Source organism: Triticum aestivum, chromosome 4A (genome assembly GCF_018294505.1).
Source record: "Triticum aestivum cultivar Chinese Spring chromosome 4A, IWGSC CS RefSeq v2.1, whole genome shotgun sequence".
Classification (NCBI taxonomy): Eukaryota; Viridiplantae; Streptophyta; class Magnoliopsida; order Poales; family Poaceae; genus Triticum; species Triticum aestivum.
The window spans coordinates 322,799,989-322,808,341 of record NC_057803.1 but is presented as its reverse complement, the minus strand read 5'-3'; positions in this window follow the sequence as shown (position 1 = coordinate 322,808,341).

The window sequence follows — 8,353 nt, the reverse complement described above, 5'->3', positions numbered from 1 at the left end:
CGAGAGCTCTTGCACGTGCTCGTGTCATGGGTCCGCTAGGCACTTGGTGAGACGATGGTAGGTCCATGGGGATGACCTTGGGATGCTTCGCATCATCTCCCCTCCCTTGGGGAAGATCCTACCTCAGATCAAATTCTTCATCACCATGGTAGGGCGAGAGGTCCTTAACATTGAAGATGTCGCTCACATTTAACTTGTCACGCGAGAGGTCGATCTTGTAAGCGTTGTTTTTGTAGCATGCAAGCACCTTGAAGGGTCCATCCGCTGGAGGTAGAAGCTTGGACTTGTGTTCGGTGGGGAAGTGTTCTTTGCAAAGGTGTAGCCACACAAGATCACCAATGTCGAATAGCATGGGTTGCTTGTTGATGTTGAGCTCGGTCGCAAGTCGTTGTACTTGGCACTCGATGGTGTGCCTTGTATCTTCATGCACCTTCTTGAGACAGTTCACACGTGCACTTGCGTCCAAATTGATGCGCTCTTGTAGTGGTAGAGGTAGAATCAATGGGGACAATATATTGAAACCGTAGACGACCTCGAAGGGGGACTTGCCGGTTGTTGAGTGTCTTGCTCGGTTGTAGGAGAGCTCGGCGATAGGTTGGCACTCCTCCCACTCCTTGATGTTCTTCTTGATGAGTACTCAAAGTAGAGCGGAGAGTGTGCGGTTGGTCACATCTATTTGGGCATCATTTGTGGATGATATGCCATGGAGAAGAGTAGCTTGATTCCGAGCTTGGCGCATAGGGTCTTCCAAAAGTAGCTTAGGAACTTGACGTCGCGGTCCGAGATGATCGTCTTTGGCCCTCCATGTAGACGCAATATTTCCCTACAAAAGAGATTGTGTACATGTGAAGCATCGTCTATCTTGTTGCAAGGAATGAAATGTGCCATCTTAGAGAAGCGGTCCATAATGACAAATACCGAAACCTTTCCATTTCTAGTCATAGGAAATCCAAGTACAAAATCCATGCTAATATCTTCCCATGGTTGATATGGAATTGGGAGAGGCATGTAAAGGCCATGGGATTGAGCTTTTGACTTAGCTTTGCGACATGTAGAGCATCGATTGGTGAAGCGGTTGACGTCTTGAAACATCTTGGGCCAATAGTAGTTCTTGGAGAGCGTAGCGAAAGTCTTGTCGCGTCCAAAATGTCCCATTAATCCTCCCCCATGAGATTCCTGCAAAATCAACAAACAAAGAGAAGACTCGGGGATGCAAAGCTTGTTAGCTCTCATAAGATATCCATCTTTGATGTAATAGCGTTCCCAAGATGTATGCGTCAAACATTTGGCATAAGGAGTAGAAAAAGTGGGATCATGCTCATACAAGTCTTTTATGTGCTCAAAGCCAATGACATCCAATTCAAGTTGAGTAACAAGCATGTATATGCGGGAAAGGGCATCTGCCACAATATTTTCCTTACCTTTAATGTACTTGATGATATAAGGAAAAGAGTCAATAAATTCACTCCATTTAGCATGACGCTTGTTCAACTTGGTTTGACCCTTAAGGTACTTGAGCGTTTCATGATCGGTATGAATGATGAATTCATGAGGGCGAAGATAGTGTTCCCATTCGTGCAAAACTCGCACTAAAGCATATAACTCTTTGTCATAGATGGGGTAATTGAGTTGCGCTCCGGAAAGTTTTTCACTAAAGTAAGCTATGGGGCGCTTCTCTTGTGTTAACACACCTCCTATGCTATGACCACTAGCATCACAATGAATCTCAAAGGGCTTGTCAAAGTTGGGTAAAGAAAGCACGGGAGCATGAGTAAGCAAATTCTTAAGCTCATTGAAAGCTGTATCTTGGGATGGTCCCCAAACAAAAGGCACATTTTCTTGCTCAAAGCAAGCAAAGGCGAAGCAATGGTGCTAAAATCTTTCACAAAGCGATGATAGAAACCCACAAGGCCAAGAAAGCTATGCACTTGTTGCAAGTTGGTTGGTTGGGGCCATGTCTTAATAGCATTGATCTTGGACTCGTCTACATGAACACCCTTAGAAGATACAACAAAACCCAAGAAAACGACCTTATTAACGCCGGAAAGGAACTTTTCCATGTTAGCAAAGAGATGCTCGTTTCGAAGAGTTTGTAAAATGGTTCAAACATGGGTGACATGATCTTGAAGAGATTTGCTATACACAAGGATATCATCTAAGTAGACCACAACAAACACACCAATGTAAGGGCGAAAGACATGATTCATAAGACGCATAAAAGTACCCGGTGCTTCTGATAGACCCATTGGCATAACTAACCACTCATACAACCCAAACTTGGTTTTGAAAGCGGTTTTTCATTCATCACCCTTGTGCATGCGGATTTGATAGTAACCACTTTTAAGATCAATTTTGGAGAATATAGTGGCACCACTAAGTTCATCAAGCATATCATCAAGGCGTGGAATGGGATACCTACAGCGAACGGTGATAGCATTGATAGGTCTACAATCGGAGCACATGCGAAAGCTACTGTCTCGTTTTGGCACAAGAATGACCGGAACGGCACAAGGACTCAAACTTTCATGCACATGTCCATGGTCTATGAGATGCTTTACTTGCCTTTGTATTTCTTTGGTTTCTTCGGGGTTGATGCGGTAGGGAGCTTTGTTTGGAAGAGGTGCTCCAGGGATGAGGTCGATGTGGTGCTCGATGCCTCATAGTGGAGGTAGTCCCGGAGGTAGCTCGTCGGGGAAAACATCTTGAAATTCCTGCAAAAGAGAAGACAACACTAAAGGTAGAGCATGAGCGGTGTTTGCTTGTGTTGCATTGTCCTTGCACAAAAGGACATAGTGTAGGACACTAGATGGGTTCTCACACACTCCTCTTATCTCACTTTTGGTGGCAAATAGTACTAATTTCTTCTTGTCGCTCATCGTGGAGGCACTCGATTTGGGCTTGTGGCGCTCACTCTCTTTTTGGTGGCTCACTCTCTCACTATTCTCTCCACGATGGGTGGCTTGCTTGTCGGTGATCACTTGGGTTGGAGACATGGGGCAAAGTACATACTCCTTTCCTTTCATCTTGAAGATGTAGTGGTTCATTCGGCCGTTGTGGATGACACCTCTATCAAATTTCCATGGGCGTCCAATAAGAAGGTGGCAAACGGTCATTGGAACGATGTCACACTCCACAATGTCTTCGTAGGCACCAATTTTGAAGGAGACTTGTACTCGATGCTCGACTTAAATAGTGCCGGAGTCGCTAAGCCATTGAACTTTGTAGGGATGTGGGTGCTTCGTCTTGGGCAATTGGAGCTTGGAGCAAAGTTCTTCACTTGCGAGGTTATGACAACTCCCTCCATCGATGATGACCTTGACGGATCTTCCATTGATGCCAACCTTGGTGTGAAAGATATGGCATCTTTGGTCTTCTTCTTGGTTATGTTGAAGAGTCAAGACCTTGGAGACAACTAGAGCGGGACTTGAATCTTCATCGCAAAAGACTTGTTCCATGTCTTCTTCATTCACTTGCCGGTGTATGGCCACTTGATCAAGGGATTCCATTTATCCTTCACTCATTGAGTCATAAGTGCCGTCGTCGTTGAAGATCATGGTCCGCTTGTTGGTGCACTCATAGGACTTGTGGCCTCGGCCTCCGCATATGAAGCATTTGAAGGAACTCGTCTTGACGGTCTCATCGGTTGGGGTAGATGATGATGAAGCTCTCGGCTTGAAGTTGCTCGTTGTAGGAGGATGAATTGGAGTTGACGAAGCTTTCTTGGAACTCGACTTGTCGACGTTGCTTGTAGAAGGTTTGGTAGACGATGTTGGAGTCGTTGAAGCTTGGGTGTTGGAGAAGCTGTATGACTCGGATGAGAACTTGGCATACTTGTAATCATCTTGCACTTGACGTTCCTCTTTGGTAGCTTGATGCACTAGCTCGATGAGGTTCGAGTATGGTTGGAAGTCGGAGATCTTCTTGATAGGATGGTTGAGTCCATTCAAGAAACGTGCCATTGTTTGCTCATCATCTTCCGTGACATTGGCTCTTATCATGGCATTCTCCATCTCCTTGTATTGCTCTTCAACGCTCTTGGTTCCTTGCTTGAGTAGTTGAAGTTTCTTGAAGAGGTCGAGGTTGTAGTAGGTAGGCACGAAGCATGGTCTCATGACATCCTTCATTTGCGCCCAAGTAGTTATGGGTGGTTCACCTCTTGCCTCACGGCGCTCGATGACTTGTTCCCACCAAATGAGGACATAGTTTTGGAACTCAAGGGATGCCATCGCGATCTTCTTCTCTTCTTCATAATTGTGCAAGCGGAAGATTTTGTCGACCTTCAATGCCCATGAAAGGTACTCTTCGGGATCGTTGCTTCCATTGAAATTGGGCATGGTGAACTTTAGCTTGCCGTAGCATTGCTCTTCATTGTGTTGGGGTCGAAGATGATGACGCCCATGTTGTTGATGATTGTCAAACTCATTGTGCTCTTGGCGAGGAGGGTTGTCAACCTCATGTTGCTCTTGCCGTGGAGGATTCCCATTGTCTTCACGCTCTTGGCGAACTTGATGTTCTTGGCAAGCTTGTGGAGGAACTTGTCTAGCTTGACGTTGCACGCGAGCTTGAGTCGTCGTTCATGAGCTTCTTCACGAAGTGATTCTTCATGTTCACGAATTTGTCGGCCTCGTTGGCTATGACTCGACTTGAATCTTGGAGGGCACATTGCGCCTCAAGTGCTTGAGCTTCATGGAGTTGTTTTTCTTGTTATTGTGCCTCGGCATCTTGTGCATCTTGGTGTAGACGCGCTCGCTCTTCCTCTTCATGTTGGCATTGTCGTTGCCGTTCTCGTGCTAGCGCAAAAGCCTCTTGGGTTTGACGTTGTCGGTGTTCTTGAGAGTTGGTGTCTCGTAGAGGATTCAGGCTTGCTTGATGATCGTTGCACGCGGCACGTCGAAGAGTGTTCAATGTCGGTGTACTTGAGCCGGAGAGGGTGAAGTCGGAGGGTCGACTTGAGCGGCTCCGTCTTTATGAGGACAAAATGGAAGAAGAACGGTTGAGCAACAAAGCACGAATCTCGTCCATTCTTGCGTCGTTCTGTTGCTTGTGATCATCGAGCTTGTGGTCGAAGTAGTCCCTTGTATATTGCTCGGAGAGTCGCAAGTCGGCGATGAGGTTGTCGATGGATCCCTCATTGCTTGTTGCTCTTGATGCAAAGCATGTTGTGCACCAAAGAGGTGGCTCTTGGTGACGTAGGCGTTCATGTCATCGTCGTGCTCAATGAAGAGTGGGTTGGTAGAAGTACTTGGCCTATACATCATTCCAAGAGAAAAATGTGAGTGGTAGAAAGAGAAGAACGTATACCAAATGTACCTTGACCGAAGTTGAAGGTGGATCAATGATCACTCCAATGTGGAACAAGGAAATAGCACAATTGGTACCAATTCTTGTTGGTTTCTCACACCTAAACAAGTAAAAGCTTATGGTGGAGCTTGGTTAGGATGGTGGCACAAAATTGATGCAATTGTAAATGAGCTTCAATAATGTTGGAAAAGATTCGCAAGATTGCAATGCAACAAGTAGACCCAGCAATATACGGTACACGGAAACACACACACAAAAAGATAAGTGGGGTCGTGCAACCAAGGGTGAGCCAAAATGTGCAATCCACAAAAATGCTCTTGTTGCACAACACTAGAGAGACGCTCGCACGATTGCACAATAGGCGGATACAAAGACTTGTGCACAACCTACTTAGCAAAAATGCAACGACTTCTATCCCAAGTATGCTCTATGCAAGGTGTTTCTATGATATGATCCAAGATGATCTAGTATGACAATCTTAATGTTGTATGATGCTATGGTTCTTGCTTAAAAGCTCTTTGCTTATCTTTCCCTTTTGCTTAAAAGCTTGTTTGTCTCTTTGTTGTTTGAGCTCTTTTCTCATGCAATGCTTCATGAACCAAGATAGCAATTGTGTATGCGATGACAACCTTGTGACATAACAGATGATACCAATATATGCACCAATGATGTATGTATGCTATGGGAAGTATGATCACTAATGTGCACAAGTCTCGTTGCCGGCAATACTCAAAAGCTAGTCTCAATGGGTAAGCGACGAAAAGGAGTAAGGCTATGATGGCTATCAATGTAATGGCAAGAATGATATGTCCAATACCAAGGTGAGGTTACCGCATCTTGTGCATGGTATGGTGTCAAAAAGGTGGCACGAATACCAAGATGTAGTCGATGTGGTCGTTGTTGATGACGTGTCCATTGCGATGATGAGCGGCAGTGATGTTGATGTCGAACCATACCTAAATAGCTGAAACACAAATAGGACACGGGACCGCAACTCAAATTTTCAGATCTCGAAATGGCAACACGTGCCAGAGAGCGAAATGGATAAGTAATGATGGTGCTATGCGGAAGTGGTGATGGTGTATAGCGGTGGTGGAAGTGTGTATGCGGAAGTGGGGCGGTGGTGGTGAAAAAAACTGGAAAACAATCAGTTTCATCAGGTCCATGGCAGGACACAGGCGCCGGACGTCCAGGAGTCACCGGTCGTCCGGAGGCTCGCAACGTCCGGTGCCTGTCGGACGTCCGTAGATTCGGCTCGGGTGGGCTTCGATCGGTCGTTCGAGCGTCAGTTGTCTGGGCGGCTTCGGAAATCCGTAGTTTTGGCTCGGGTGAGGGGGTGTCGGACGTCCGGCCCTGGTCGTTCGTCTGGAGCCTGTTGCTTCTTCCTCATCCCTTCTTCTTCACGTCCATCTTCCTCTTCTGATTCTCCTTGCTACTTAGCTTCTTCATGGCCAACTCCTTGACACCTGAATATGCATAATGTCTCCATTTGAGGTAGTAGCCATGTCTCATGTGCATCGAAGTGAACTTGTGGGAGGAGAGATGTCACCTCGGTTTCAAGAGCTCTTGCACGTGCTCGTGTCATGGGTCCGCTAGGCACTTGGTGAGACGATGCTAGGTCCATGGGGATGACCTTGGGATGCTCCGCATCACCCCTCCTCACTTACCCCTTCGTCGCCTTAGACTATATATACTCCTCCACCTCCTCCTAGTTAGGGTTAGCAAAGTAGTAGCTCATTTAGAGATAGAGCTCTGCTCATCCATTGCGGATCTACTCCACGAGAGAGACCGCGGCCCCTCTTCCGAGAAGATCCACCTTGGATTCAAGACCCCTCACAGGAAGATCCCCTCGTGGATTCAAGACCTCCTCATGGAGATGAACCTTACCTTGCATCTTTCCCTTTGTTGTTCATATACCTTGTGGATCTTTTGTGTTTGAGTTTCTAGTGGATGTGTGATTGGACTTGTTCTTGAGTGTTTCCCCTTATGATTTCTCTCCATTCTTCCCTGTGTTCTTCGTGTTCTTAGTTGGGATCCGCTCCTTTCGTGAAAGATCAACCGTATAGGGTTTCACCTGTAATGCCCTCGATGCGGCTATATCTCCCACGTGTCGAAGCACGACTTAGAGGCATAACCGCATTGAAAGCAATGTCGCAAGTGAGGTAATCTTCACGCAACCCATGTAATACATAAGGGAAAGAGATACATAGTTGGCTTACAATCACCACTTCACACAATACATGAATAAAGCATTACAACATCCAAATACAATCAAGGTCCGACTACGGAACCAAAATAAAAGAAGAACCCCCAAATGCGACAAGGTCCCGATCGACCCCAACTGGGCTCCACTACTGATCCACTAGAGAGAAAAAACATAAACGACAAGATCTTCATCGAGCTCATCCTTGAGCTTGGTAGCGTCACCTGCTCGATAACATCAGCACCTGCAAACTGGTTTTGGAAGTATCCGTGAGTCACGGGGACTCAGCAATCTCGCACCCTCGCGATCAAGACTATTTAAGCTTATAGGTAGGGTAAAAGGTATGAGGTGGAGCTGTAGCAAGCGACTAGCATATATGGTGGCTAAACATACGCAAAAGAGAGGGAGAAGAGAAGGCAAAGCACGATCAAGAAACTATGATCAAGAAGTGATCCTAGAACAACCTATGTCAAACATAACCCCAACACCGTGTTCACTTCTCGGACTCTGCCGAAAAGAGACCATCACAGTTACACACGCGGTTGATGCATTTTAATTAAGGTCAACTTCAGGTTTTCTACAACCAGACATTAACAAATTCCCATCTGCCCATAACCATGGGCACGGCTTTCGAAAGTTCAAATCCCTGCAGGGGTGTCCCAACTTAGCCCATAACAAGCTCTCACGGTCAACGAAGGATATTCCTTCTAGCGGGAAGACCCGATCAGTCTCGGAATCCCGGTTACAAGACATTTCGACAAGGTAAAACTAAACCAGCAACACCGCCCGAATGTGCCGACAAATCCCGATAGGAGCTACACATATCTCTTTCTCAGGGCACACTCAGAT